Source organism: Mytilus californianus, unplaced genomic scaffold, assembly GCF_021869535.1.
Source record: "Mytilus californianus isolate M0D057914Y unplaced genomic scaffold, xbMytCali1.0.p SCAF_10, whole genome shotgun sequence".
NCBI lineage: Eukaryota > Metazoa > Mollusca > Bivalvia > Mytilida > Mytilidae > Mytilus > Mytilus californianus.
Genome location: NW_026262582.1, coordinates 102773 through 119167, shown reverse-complemented (window position 1 = coordinate 119167; position 16395 = coordinate 102773).

Genomic DNA, 16395 nt, shown 5'->3' with positions numbered 1-16395 from the left:
TTAAAGTTACGTGATAAGGTCCGTTTCTCAGATACTATAAGCAGTAGGTCAGCTATATGTGGTGTATGGAATGATTGTAAGGGGTATATGTCAGTCTGGCAGGTTTCATCTGACCTTGACCTCATTTTTACGGTTCATTGGTCTATGTTAAGTTTTTGTGTTTTGGTCTGTTTTTCTAATACTATAAGCAATAGGTCAACTATATTTGGTGTATGGAATGATTGTAAGGTGTACATGTCTGTCTGGGAGGTGTCATTTGTCCTTGACCTCATTTTCATGGTTCATTGGTCAGTGTTAAGTTTTTTGTTTTTTGGTATGTTTTTCTAATACTATAAGCAATAGGTCAACTATATTTGGTGTATGGAATGATTGTAAGGTGTACATGTCTGTCTGGCAGGTGTCATTTGTCCTTGACCTCATTTTCATGGTTCATTGGTCAGTGTTAAGTTTTTGTGTTTTGTTCTGTTTTTCTAATACTATAAGCCATAGGTCAACTATGTTTGGTGTATGGAATGATTGTAAGGTGTACATGTCTGTCTGGCAGGGTTCATCTGACCTTGACCTCATTTTCATGGTTCATTGGCCAGATTTAAGTTTTCCTGTTTAAGTCTGCTTCTTAGATACTATAAGCAATAAGGTCAACTATATTTGATGCATGGAATGATTGTAAGGGGTACATGTCTGTCTGGCTTGGTCTATATGACCTTGACCTCATTTTCATGGATCATTGATAATTTTAAGTTTATGTGATACTTGTAGTAAAACTTTATCTTTAGGACTATCAACATAAAACCAATCATGGTTAGTAAGGCAGGCGAGACATTTCAACGTGTGCACTCTTGTTCTATTTAAGAAGGACAATTAAGCATTGATCCTTTTGCATATTCTGAGGTAAAGTTTACAACTCTGGTTTGGAATTATATAGATCTATGAGACTGTAAGCCAACAATACAAGTTAAATCAAAGTACTGAAGTACTGAACATCGGATGACCGCAAGTTATGTTGGATGATGAATAAATGACAGGCGGTAATATGATACCTGCCAGACAGGGTTCGCCTCTCAATTTCTTTCAAGCCCGCTGTTGTTGGAATGCGTTTTCGAGATATTCATCCACAAACACAATTTTTCGGTACGTGTGCATAGATATTATTGATTGTTTTACTTATATATATATGTTTCTCACGACAACACATTTTCATATTATTTATTTATGTTCTTAAAAATTATTTTCATGAGTATTCATTGAAGAAATGAATTTATAACAAGCGATAAGGAATGTTATTTTGCACTCGATAATATCCGCGTATTTATACGAAATACGTTCGCTTATCAGTCAAAAGCGCAAGGGACATGTGCAGAATTTCTGCGGCAACATAACACCGGTATGACCTCTCAAGGTCACATCCGATGTAAAAAGTTTTTATTGTTGCAAGGTCTAAATATACCTTTCCTATTGATGTTTGATACTCCATCTTCTGGACCACGCAGACTATTCGCATTGACGAGCATAAAAGTATTGGAATGTTTGAAGTGCATGATGTATTATTTTGAGGTTTTATTTTTAATCAAATATGGAAACACTGATACAAACAACACCATAAATATATTGTGTAAAAAAACAGCAAACCTGATAAAACTCTCCTACAGGACAAAATGAACATGTATCCAATAGAAAAAAAATCCTACAGGACAAAATTTATCCTAAGGGGGGAAAAAAAACCTACGGGACAAAATTAATCCTAAGGGAGAGAAGAAAATCCTATGGGAGAAAACAAAATCCTATAGGAGAAAAGAAATCCCATAGGACAAATAAAATCCCTTAGGAGAAAAAATAATCCTATGCGACATTTTTAATGGGAAATAGTCTTTCATGATAATCCTGTAGGATAGCCAAGGCGGGAAACATTTCAATTTTTTAACTATTCTGACAAGTGAAATATTAAAAAAAAGAAGACTTTTTTTATGGTCATGCAAGCATGAGAAATAGTTTTGAAGATACAAAGTTCATATAACTTGATAACGTTCATACAAGACTTATATTGTGTTTAACGTTGTGTATATCGTTAAGTGGTTAAATCGGGCAACTATATGGCTAACAATAACAAAGGCGTCTAGCATGTATGGATCTCTATTCAAACTCTAATATCAATACGTCACACTAAGGTGACGTTACAATGAATAGCGGCAGCGAGAACGTTATGTTTATGCATTACTTCCAACAGTGTATGACCCTTCGGGTAACGTTCATATTAAACTGGTACAGAGTTGTTCAAGGCGTGTGACTTTACCAGATAGCATTCATATAGCAGAAATACTTACAATTTAGTTCCAACAGGTCTATGACCCCTGGGTCACGTTCATATAACACTGGTACACAGTTGCTCGAGCAATATCACCACTTGATTTATGGATTATAACATTGAATTTTCCATACCGGCAGAGTATCAACTCGAGACTCCTATATATAGCCCCAGAGCTGTGCGCGAGGGCTGATATGGGTCAAGGTGTGATGCGAGGGACGATATGGTCTTTTTCATTTTGCCCTTGTTATCAGCCCTCAACTGATATCGTCCCTCGGACTAAAGCCCTCGGTTCCGAATTCAATGTCTTGGGCTGATAACAAGGGCAATATGAAAAAGGCCATGTATATATGTTTCAAACAGCAAAAATACTTACAATTTAGTTCCAAGAGGTCTATGACCCCTGGGTCACGTTCATATAACACTGGTACACAGTTGCTCGAGCAATATCACCACTTGATTTATGGATTATAACATTGAATTTTCCATACCGGCCAGAGTATCAACTCGAGACTCCCATATATAGCCCGAGATCTGTGCGCAAGGGCTGATATGGGTCAAGGTGTGATGCGAGGGACGATATGGCCTTTTTCATATTGCACTTGTTATCAGCCCTCAACTGATATCGTCCCTCGGACTAAAGCCCTCAGGACCGAATTCAATGTCTTGGGCTGGTAACAAGGGCAATATGAAAAAGGCCATGTATTAATGTATTAATGCAAAGTCATTACTTTTTTTATCAAATATTTTCAATGAAAATGCAGTCTCATACGGACTACGTCAAAGCGTTTTTGATTCGAATTCATTCATTTATATACACTTTTTTCAGATTTCTAGTAAGAACGTTGCTTTCCTTAACCGATGACATTACAATTGACGATGGGCTGATATCGATAACGTGGCTATTATCGACGGACCGATAACCGGTTATCAACCCGGGGTGATATCGGCATGCAATTTCTGGTCTATAACATGGGCAATACATCCATTTTAAATAAACTGATATAACATGCTGATAAAAACGTTTTTTAACACTGATACTGAGTTCCTATAGACGTATAACCCTTCATAACATTCATATAACACTGGCACTATAATGTTCGACTCGCCTGACCCCTAGATAAGGTTTTTATACCTGTTATACGGTGTTTCTCGAGGTGTTTGAACCACAGACATCCTTCATATAAAACTGGTACTGAGACCTTTGTGGTGCCAGACTCTAGATAACGTTCATATAACAGAAATATTGTGTTCCTGAAGATGATTGATCCCCCGATAACGTCCATATAAGACTGATAAAGAATGTCTTGAGGCGTTTTACCTCAGATGACGATCATATAACAGTGATACGGAGTCTTCGAGGTGATTGACCTCATGACAGCATTCATACGATCGACGCTCGTACTGAGATATTCGAGTTAAAAGACCCCTAGATAACGTTCATGTAAGTTATCCTGGCCTCCTCGAGGTGTATGACTCTTTGATAACGCACACACAACAGTGGTACTGTGTTCCTTTTGGTCTATGATCTGCAAAAAACGTTCATATTACACTGATAGAATGATGCCCGAGGTTGCAGACCCCTTTTCTACAACAGATATACTTAGTTCCTCGAGGTGTATGATAATTTAATAACGTTCATATAACACTTATACTAAGATGTTTGATCCCTAGATAACGTTCATATAACACTAGGACTGAGTTGTTCGATGTGTACGGCCCCTAGATAAAGTTCTGTAAACAGTTATATGGAGTTACTTAAGGCATTCGACATTTAGATAACAATAATATAACATTACTACATAGTTATTCGACCCCTTCAGTGTACCATTCACATATATTAACCATGATACTAAAATGTTCGAGAAGTAGGATCCCTAGATATAAACATGTTACGTTCAGCTAACAGTGGCACTGAGGGCAACACGCACATACGGTTAATTGGAGACTTTTTTTCAAAATGAGGACATTTTACACACTGAGGACATCGGTCACAATCGGAAAAAAATATACATTGGTTGAGCAAATTTGGTAAGACGACTCGAACGACCCCTGTTTTATAAGCAATGAAATTTATGGCTCAAATATAGGTCCAATGCACTGACAAAATATGTCATAAAAACCATATCAGTATTCCGAAGGTCCGATAGACAATGTTCATATAACACAGGTACAGAGTTCCTCGAGGTGTATGACTCCTAGATAACGTTCATACAAGACTTATATTGTGTTCAAAGTGGTGTATGACCCCTCGGTAACGTATATATTAAACTGCTACACAGTTGTTCAAGGCGTGTGACTTTACCAGATATCTTTCATACAGCAAAAATACTTACAATTTAGTTCCAACAGGTCTATGACCCCTGGGTCACGTTCATATAACACTGGTACACAGTTGTTGCTCGAGCAATATCACCACTAGATTTATGGATTATAACATTGAATTTTCCATACCGGCCAGAGTATCAACTGGAGACTCCCATATATAGCCCGAGAGCTGTGCGCAAGGGCTGATATGGGTCATGGTGTGATGCGAGGGACGATATGGCCTTTTTCATATTGCCCTTGTTATCAGCCCTCAACTGATATCGTCCCTCGGACTAAAGCCCTCGGGTCCGAATTCAATGTCTTGGGCTGATAACAAGGGCAATATGAAAAAGGCCATGTATCAATCTATTAATGCAAAGTCATTACTTTTTTATCACATGTTTTCAATGAAAATGCAGTCTCATTCGGTCTACGTCAAAGCGATTTTGATTCGAATTCATTCATTTATATACACTTTTTTCAGATTTCTAGTAAGAACGTTGCTTTTCTTAACCGATGACATTATAATTGACGATGGGCTGATATCGATAACGTGGCTATTATCGACGGACCGATAACCAGTTATCAACCCGGGGTGATATCGGCATGCAATTTCTGGTCTATAACATGGGCAATAGATCCATTTTAAATTATACAATTATAGCCTTTGTATGAGTTCGATACTAGGTTATATCGACGTAAGAGAAGCATATTGACTGAGGACGAAGTCCGAGGTCGATATGCTTCTGTAGGTCGATATAACATCGTATTGACCTCAACCAAAGTCTACAATTGTTATATTATTAATCAACAAACAACTATTGCATGAACAATGTAAAATTGGGCATTTCTAGAATGTATTTTTAGTTACATGCTGTATGCCCTGTGCAATATGCTGTTTTTGACCTACGAAAAGCTAAACACAACAGTATTGGCGTGCAAACTGAGTAAACACAAATGTACATGTGATCAAGTTTTAACGAATCACAAATCCTTAAAAATATTCGATTAATAATATAAACTGATATTACATGCTGATAAAAACGTTTTTTAACACTGATACTGAGTTCCTAATGACGTATAACCCTTCATAACATTCATATAACACTGGCACTATAATGTTCGACTCGCCTGACCCCTAGATAAGGTTTTTATACCTGTTATACGGTGTTTCTCGAGGTGTTTGAATCACAGACATCCTTCATATAAAACTGGTACTGAGACCTTTGTGGTGCCAGACTCTAGATAACGTTCATATAACAGAAATATTGTGTTCCTGGAGATGATTGATCCCCCGATAACGTCCATATAAGAGAGATAAAGAATGTCTTGAGGCGTACTACCTCAGATTACGATCATATAACAGTGATACGGAGTCTTCGAGGTGATTGACCTCATGACAGCGTTCATACGATCGACACTCGTACTGAGATATTCGAGTTAAAAGACCCCCAAATAACGTTCATGTAAGTTATCATGACCTCCTCGAGGTGTACGACTCTTTGATAACGCACATACAACAGTGGTACTGTGTTCCTTTGGGTCCATGATCTAAAGAAAACGTTCATATTACACTGATAAAAGGATGCCCGAGGTTGCAGATCCCTTTTCTACAACAGATATACTTAGTTCCTCGAGGTGTATGATCATTTAATAACGTTCATATAACACTTATACTAAGATGTTTGATCCCTAGATAACGTTCATATAACACTAGGACTGAGTTGTTCGATGTGTACGGCCCCTAGATAAAGTTCTGTAAACAGTTATATGGAGTTACTTAAGGTATTCGACGATTAGATAACAATAATATAACATTACTACATAGTTATTCGACCCCTTCAGTGTACCATTCACATATATTAACCATGATACTAAAATGTTCGAGAAGTAGGATCCCTAGATATAAACATGTTACGTTCGGCTAACAGTGGCACTGAGGGCAACACGCACATACGGGTAAATAGAGACTGTTTTTCAAAATGAGGACATTTTACACACTGAGGACATCGGTCACAATCGGAAAAAAATATACATTGGCTGAGCAAATTTGGTAAGACTACTCGAACGACCCCTGTTTTATAAGCAATGAAATTTATGGCTCAAATATAGGTCCAATGCACTGACAAAATATGTCATAAAAACCATATCAGTATTCCGAAGGTCCGATAGACAATGTTCATATAACACAGGTACAGAGTTCCTCGAGGTGTATGACTCCTAGATAACGTTCATACAAGACTTATATTGTGTTCAAAGTGGTGTATGACCCCTCGGTAACGTATATATTAAACTGCTACACAGTTGTTCAAGGCGTGTGACTTTACCAGATATCTTTCATACAGCAAAAATACTTACAATTTAGTTCCAACAGGTCTATGACCCCTGGGTCACGTTCATATAACACTGGTACACAGTTGTTGCTCGAGCAATATCACCACTAGATTTATGGATTATAACATTGAATTTTCCATACCGGCCAGAGTATCAACTGGAGACTCCCATATATAGCCCGAGAGCTGTGCGCAAGGGCTGATATGGGTCATGGTGTGATGCGAGGGACGATATGGCCTTTTTCATATTGCCCTTGTTATCAGCCCTCAACTGATATCGTCCCTCGGACTAAAGCCCTCGGGTCCGAATTCAATGTCTTGGGCTGATAACAAGGGCAATATGAAAAAGGCCATGTATCAATCTATTAATGCAAAGTCATTACTTTTTTATCACATGTTTTCAATGAAAATGCAGTCTCATTCGGTCTACGTCAAAGCGATTTTGATTCGAATTCATTCATTTATATACACTTTTTTCAGATTTCTAGTAAGAACGTTGCTTTTCTTAACCGATGACATTATAATTGACGATGGGCTGATATCGATAACGTGGCTATTATCGACGGACCGATAACCAGTTATCAACCCGGGGTGATATCGGCATGCAATTTCTGGTCTATAACATGGGCAATAGATCCATTTTAAATTATACAATTATAGCCTTTGTATGAGTTCGATACGAGGTTATATCGACGTAAGAGAAGCATATTGACTGAGGACGAAGTCCGAGGTCGATATGCTTCTGTAGGTCGATATAACATCGTATTGACCTCAACCAAAGTCTACAATTGTTATATTATTAATCAACAAACAACTATTGCATGAACAATGTAAAATTGGGCATTTCTAGAATGTATTTTTAGTTACATGCTGTATGCCCTGTGCAATATGCTGTTTTTGACCTACGAAAAGCTAAACACAACAGTATTGGCGTGCAAACTGAGTAAACACAAATGTACATGTGATCAAGTTTTAACGAATCACAAATCCTTAAAAATATTCGATTAATAATATAAACTGATATTACATGCTGATAAAAACGTTTTTTAACACTGATACTGAGTTCCTAATGACGTATAACCCTTCATAACATTCATATAACACTGGCACTATAATGTTCGACTCGCCTGACCCCTAGATAAGGTTTTTATACCTGTTATACGGTGTTTCTCGAGGTGTTTGAATCACAGACATCCTTCATATAAAACTGGTACTGAGACCTTTGTGGTGCCAGACTCTAGATAACGTTCATATAACAGAAATATTGTGTTCCTGGAGATGATTGATCCCCCGATAACGTCCATATAAGAGAGATAAAGAATGTCTTGAGGCGTACTACCTCAGATTACGATCATATAACAGTGATACGGAGTCTTCGAGGTGATTGACCTCATGACAGCGTTCATACGATCGACACTCGTACTGAGATATTCGAGTTAAAAGACCCCCAAATAACGTTCATGTAAGTTATCATGACCTCCTCGAGGTGTACGACTCTTTGATAACGCACATACAACAGTGGTACTGTGTTCCTTTGGGTCCATGATCTAAAGAAAACGTTCATATTACACTGATAAAAGGATGCCCGAGGTTGCAGATCCCTTTTCTACAACAGATATACTTAGTTCCTCGAGGTGTATGATCATTTAATAACGTTCATATAACACTTATACTAAGATGTTTGATCCCTAGATAACGTTCATATAACACTAGGACTGAGTTGTTCGATGTGTACGGCCCCTAGATAAAGTTCTGTAAACAGTTATATGGAGTTACTTAAGGTATTCGACGATTAGATAACAATAATATAACATTACTACATAGTTATTCGACCCCTTCAGTGTACCATTCACATATATTAACCATGATACTAAAATGTTCGAGAAGTAGGATCCCTAGATATAAACATGTTACGTTCGGCTAACAGTGGCACTGAGGGCAACACGCACATACGGGTAAATAGAGACTGTTTTTCAAAATGAGGACATTTTACACACTGAGGACATCGGTCACAATCGGAAAAAAATATACATTGGCTGAGCAAATTTGGTAAGACTACTCGAACGACCCCTGTTTTATAAGCAATGAAATTTATGGCTCAAATATAGGTCCAATGCACTGACAAAATATGTCATAAAAACCATATCAGTATTCCGAAGGTCCGATAGACAATGTTCATATAACACAGGTACAGAGTTCCTCGAGGTGTATGACTCCTAGATAACGTTCATACAAGACTTATATTGTGTTCAAAGTGGTGTATGACCCCTCGGTAACGTATATATTAAACTGCTACACAGTTGTTCAAGGCGTGTGACTTTACCAGATATCTTTCATACAGCAAAAATACTTACAATTTAGTTCCAACAGGTCTATGACCCCTGGGTCACGTTCATATAACACTGGTACACAGTTGTTGCTCGAGCAATATCACCACTAGATTTATGGATTATAACATTGAATTTTCCATACCGGCCAGAGTATCAACTGGAGACTCCCATATATAGCCCGAGAGCTGTGCGCAAGGGCTGATATGGGTCATGGTGTGATGCGAGGGACGATATGGCCTTTTTCATATTGCCCTTGTTATCAGCCCTCAACTGATATCGTCCCTCGGACTAAAGCCCTCGGGTCCGAATTCAATGTCTTGGGCTGATAACAAGGGCAATATGAAAAAGGCCATGTATCAATCTATTAATGCAAAGTCATTACTTTTTTATCACATGTTTTCAATGAAAATGCAGTCTCATTCGGTCTACGTCAAAGCGATTTTGATTCGAATTCATTCATTTATATACACTTTTTTCAGATTTCTAGTAAGAACGTTGCTTTTCTTAACCGATGACATTATAATTGACGATGGGCTGATATCGATAACGTGGCTATTATCGACGGACCGATAACCAGTTATCAACCCGGGGTGATATCGGCATGCAATTTCTGGTCTATAACATGGGCAATAGATCCATTTTAAATTATACAATTATAGCCTTTGTATGAGTTCGATACGAGGTTATATCGACGTAAGAGAAGCATATTGACTGAGGACGAAGTCCGAGGTCGATATGCTTCTGTAGGTCGATATAACATCGTATTGACCTCAACCAAAGTCTACAATTGTTATATTATTAATCAACAAACAACTATTGCATGAACAATGTAAAATTGGGCATTTCTAGAATGTATTTTTAGTTACATGCTGTATGCCCTGTGCAATATGCTGTTTTTGACCTACGAAAAGCTAAACACAACAGTATTGGCGTGCAAACTGAGTAAACACAAATGTACATGTGATCAAGTTTTAACGAATCACAAATCCTTAAAAATATTCGATTAATAATATAAACTGATATTACATGCTGATAAAAACGTTTTTTAACACTGATACTGAGTTCCTAATGACGTATAACCCTTCATAACATTCATATAACACTGGCACTATAATGTTCGACTCGCCTGACCCCTAGATAAGGTTTTTATACCTGTTATACGGTGTTTCTCGAGGTGTTTGAATCACAGACATCCTTCATATAAAACTGGTACTGAGACCTTTGTGGTGCCAGACTCTAGATAACGTTCATATAACAGAAATATTGTGTTCCTAGAGATGATTGATCCCCCGATAACGTCCATATAAGAGAGATAAAGAATGTCTTGAGGCGTACTACCTCAGATTACGATCATATAACAGTGATACGGAGTCTTCGAGGTGATTGACCTCATGACAGCGTTCATACGATCGACACTCGTACTGAGATATTCGAGTTAAAAGACCCCCAAATAACGTTCATGTAAGTTATCATGACCTCCTCGAGGTGTACGACTCTTTGATAACGCACATACAACAGTGGTACTGTGTTCCTTTGGGTCCATGATCTAAAGAAAACGTTCATATTACACTGATAAAAGGATGCCCGAGGTTGCAGATCCCTTTTCTACAACAGATATACTTAGTTCCTCGAGGTGTATGATCATTTAATAACGTTCATATAACACTTATACTAAGATGTTTGATCCCTAGATAACGTTCATATAACACTAGGACTGAGTTATTCGATGTGTACGGCCCCTAGATAAAGTTCTGTAAACAGTTATATGGAGTTACTTAAGGTATTAAACGATTAGATAACAATAATATAACATTACTACATAGTTATTCGACCCCTTCAGTGTACCATTCACATATATTAACCATGATACTAAAATGTTCGAGAAGTAGGATCCCTAGATATAAACATGTTACGTTCAGCTAACAGTGGCACTGAGGGCAACACGCACATACGGGTAAATAGAGACTGTTTTTCAAAATGAGGACATTTTACACACTGAGGACATCGGTCACAATCGGAAAAAAATATACATTGGCTGAGCAAATTTGGTAAGACTACTCGAACGACCCCTGTTTTATAAGCAATGAAATTTATGGCTCAAATATAGGTCCAATGCACTGACAAAATATGTCATAAAAACCATATCAGTATTCCGAAGGTCCGATAGACAATGTTCATATAACACAGGTACAGAGTTCCTCGAGGTGTATGACTCCTAGATAACGTTCATACAAGACTTATATTGTGTTCAAAGTGGTGTATGACCCCTCGGTAACGTATATATTAAACTGCTACACAGTTGTTCAAGGCGTGTGACTTTACCAGATATCTTTCATACAGCAAAAATACTTACAATTTAGTTCCAACAGGTCTATGACCCCTGGGTCACGTTCATATAACACTGGTACACAGTTGTTGCTCGAGCAATATCACCACTAGATTTATGGATTATAACATTGAATTTTCCATACCGGCCAGAGTATCAACTGGAGACTCCCATATATAGCCCGAGAGCTGTGCGCAAGGGCTGATATGGGTCATGGTGTGATGCGAGGGACGATATGGCCTTTTTCATATTGCCCTTGTTATCAGCCCTCAACTGATATCGTCCCTCGGACTAAAGCCCTCGGGTCCGAATTCAATGTCTTGGGCTGATAACAAGGGCAATATGAAAAAGGCCATGTATCAATCTATTAATGCAAAGTCATTACTTTTTTATCACATGTTTTCAATGAAAATGCAGTCTCATTCGGTCTACGTCAAAGCGATTTTGATTCGAATTCATTCATTTATATACACTTTTTTCAGATTTCTAGTAAGAACGTTGCTTTTCTTAACCGATGACATTATAATTGACGATGGGCTGATATCGATAACGTGGCTATTATCGACGGACCGATAACCAGTTATCAACCCGGGGTGATATCGGCATGCAATTTCTGGTCTATAACATGGGCAATAGATCCATTTTAAATTATACAATTATAGCCTTTGTATGAGTTCGATACGAGGTTATATCGACGTAAGAGAAGCATATTGACTGAGGACGAAGTCCGAGGTCGATATGCTTCTGTAGGTCGATATAACATCGTATTGACCTCAACCAAAGTCTACAATTGTTATATTATTAATCAACAAACAACTATTGCATGAACAATGTAAAATTGGGCATTTCTAGAATGTATTTTTAGTTACATGCTGTATGCCCTGTGCAATATGCTGTTTTTGACCTACGAAAAGCTAAACACAACAGTATTGGCGTGCAAACTGAGTAAACACAAATGTACATGTGATCAAGTTTTAACGAATCACAAATCCTTAAAAATATTCGATTAATAATATAAACTGATATTACATGCTGATAAAAACGTTTTTTAACACTGATACTGAGTTCCTAATGACGTATAACCCTTCATAACATTCATATAACACTGGCACTATAATGTTCGACTCGCCTGACCCCTAGATAAGGTTTTTATACCTGTTATACGGTGTTTCTCGAGGTGTTTGAATCACAGACATCCTTCATATAAAACTGGTACTGAGACCTTTGTGGTGCCAGACTCTAGATAACGTTCATATAACAGAAATATTGTGTTCCTAGAGATGATTGATCCCCCGATAACGTCCATATAAGAGAGATAAAGAATGTCTTGAGGCGTACTACCTCAGATTACGATCATATAACAGTGATACGGAGTCTTCGAGGTGATTGACCTCATGACAGCGTTCATACGATCGACACTCGTACTGAGATATTCGAGTTAAAAGACCCCCAAATAACGTTCATGTAAGTTATCATGACCTCCTCGAGGTGTACGACTCTTTGATAACGCACATACAACAGTGGTACTGTGTTCCTTTGGGTCCATGATCTAAAGAAAACGTTCATATTACACTGATAAAAGGATGCCCGAGGTTGCAGATCCCTTTTCTACAACAGATATACTTAGTTCCTCGAGGTGTATGATCATTTAATAACGTTCATATAACACTTATACTAAGATGTTTGATCCCTAGATAACGTTCATATAACACTAGGACTGAGTTGTTCGATGTGTACGGCCCCTAGATAAAGTTCTGTAAACAGTTATATGGAGTTACTTAAGGTATTAAACGATTAGATAACAATAATATAACATTACTACATAGTTATTCGACCCCTTCAGTGTACCATTCACATATATTAACCATGATACTAAAATGTTCGAGAAGTAGGATCCCTAGATATAAACATGTTACGTTCAGCTAACAGTGGCACTGAGGGCAACACGCACATACGGGTAAATAGAGACTGTTTTTCAAAATGAGGACATTTTACACACTGAGGACATCGGTCACAATCGGAAAAAAATATACATTGGCTGAGCAAATTTGGTAAGACTACTCGAACGACCCCTGTTTTATAAGCAATGAAATTTATGGCTCAAATATAGGTCCAATGCACTGACAAAATATGTCATAAAAACCATATCAGTATTCCGAAGGTCCGATAGACAATGTTCATATAACACAGGTACAGAGTTCCTCGAGGTGTATGACTCCTAGATAACGTTCATACAAGACTTATATTGTGTTTAAAGTGGTGTATGACCCCTCGGTAACGTATATATTAAACTGCTACACAGTTGTTCAAGGCGTGTGACTTTACCAGATATCTTTCATACAGCAAAAATACTTACAATTTAGTTCCAACAGGTCTATGACCCCTGGGTCACGTTCATATAACACTGGTACACAGTTGTTGCTCGAGCAATATCACCACTAGATTTATGGATTATAACATTGAATTTTCCATACCGGCCAGAGTATCAACTGGAGACTCCCATATATAGCCCGAGAGCTGTGCGCAAGGGCTGATATGGGTCATGGTGTGATGCGAGGGACGATATGGCCTTTTTCATATTGCCCTTGTTATCAGCCCTCAACTGATATCGTCCCTCGGACTAAAGCCCTCGGGTCCGAATTCAATGTCTTGGGCTGATAACAAGGGCAATATGAAAAAGGCCATGTATCAATCTATTAATGCAAAGTCATTACTTTTTTATCACATGTTTTCAATGAAAATGCAGTCTCATTCGGTCTACGTCAAAGCGATTTTGATTCGAATTCATTCATTTATATACACTTTTTTCAGATTTCTAGTAAGAACGTTGCTTTTCTTAACCGATGACATTATAATTGACGATGGGCTGATATCGATAACGTGGCTATTATCGAAGGACCGATAACCAGCTATCAACCCGGGGTGATATCGGCATGCAATTTCTGGTCTATAACATGGGCAATAGATCCATTTTAAATTATACAATTATAGCCTTTGTATGAGTTCGATACGAGGTTATATCGACGTAAGAGAAGCATATTGACTGAGGACGAAGTCCGAGGTCGATATGCTTCTGTAGGTCGATATAACATCGTATTGACCTCAACCAAAGTCTACAATTGTTATATTATTAATCAACAAACAACTATTGCATGAACAATGTAAAATTGGGCATTTCTAGAATGTATTTTTAGTTACATGCTGTATGCCCTGTGCAATATGCTGTTTTTGACCTACGAAAAGCTAAACACAACAGTATTGGCGTGCAAACTGAGTAAACACAAATGTACATGTGATCAAGTTTTAACGAATCACAAATCCTTAAAAATATTCGATTAATAATATAAACTGATATTACATGCTGATAAAAACGTTTTTTAACACTGATACTGAGTTCCTAATGACGTATAACCCTTCATAACATTCATATAACACTGGCACTATAATGTTCGACTCGCCTGACCCCTAGATAAGGTTTTTATACCTGTTATACGGTGTTTCTCGAGGTGTTTGAATCACAGACATCCTTCATATAAAACTGGTACTGAGACCTTTGTGGTGCCAGACTCTAGATAACGTTCATATAACAGAAATATTGTGTTCCTAGAGATGATTCATCCCCCGATAACGTCCATATAAGAGAGATAAAGAATGTCTTGAGGCGTACTACCTCAGATTACGATCATATAACAGTGATACGGAGTCTTCGAGGTGATTGACCTCATGACAGCGTTCATACGATCGACACTCGTACTGAGATATTCGAGTTAAAAGACCCCTAAATAACGTTCATGTAAGTTATCATGACCTCCTCGAGGTGTACGACTCTTTGATAACGCACATACAACAGTGGTACTGTGTTCCTTTGGGTCCATGATCTAAAGAAAACGTTCATATTACACTGATAAAAGGATGCCCGAGGTTGCAGATCCCTTTTCTACAACAGATATACTTAGTTCCTCGAGGTGTATGATCATTTAATAACGCTCATATAACACTTATACTAAGATGTTTGATCCCTAGATAACGTTCATATAACACTAGGACTGAGTTGTTCGATGTGTACGGCCCCTAGATAAAGTTCTGTAAACAGTTATATGGAGTTACTTAAGGTATTCGACGATTAGATAACAATAATATAACATTAATACATAGTTATTCGACCCCTTCAGTGTACCATTCACATATATTAACCATGATACTAAAATGTTCGAGAAGTAGGATCCCTAGATATAAACATGCTACGTTCAGCTAACAGTGGCACTGAGGGCAACAGTCACATACGGGTTAATAGAGACTGTTTTTCAAAATGAGGACATTTTACACACTGAGGACATCGGTCACAATCGGAAAAAAATATACATTGGCTGAGCAAATTTGGTAAGACTACTCGAACGACCCCTGCTTTTTAAGCAATGAAATTTATGGCTCAAATATAGGTCCAATGCACTGACAAAATATGTCATAAAAACCATATCAGTATTCCGAAGGTCTGATAGACAATGTTCATATAACACAGGTACAGAGTTCCTAGAGGTGTATGACCCCTAGATAACGTTCATACAAGAATTATATTGTGTTTAAAATGGTGTATGACTCCCCGGTAACGTTCATATAAAACTGCTACACAGTTGTTCAAGGCGTGTGACTTTACCAGATATCTTTCATACAGCAAAAATACTTACAATTTAGTTCCAACAGGTCTATGACCCCTGGGTCACGTTCATATAACACTGGTACACAGTTGTTGCTCGAGCAATATCACCACTAGATTTATGGATTATAACATTGAATTTT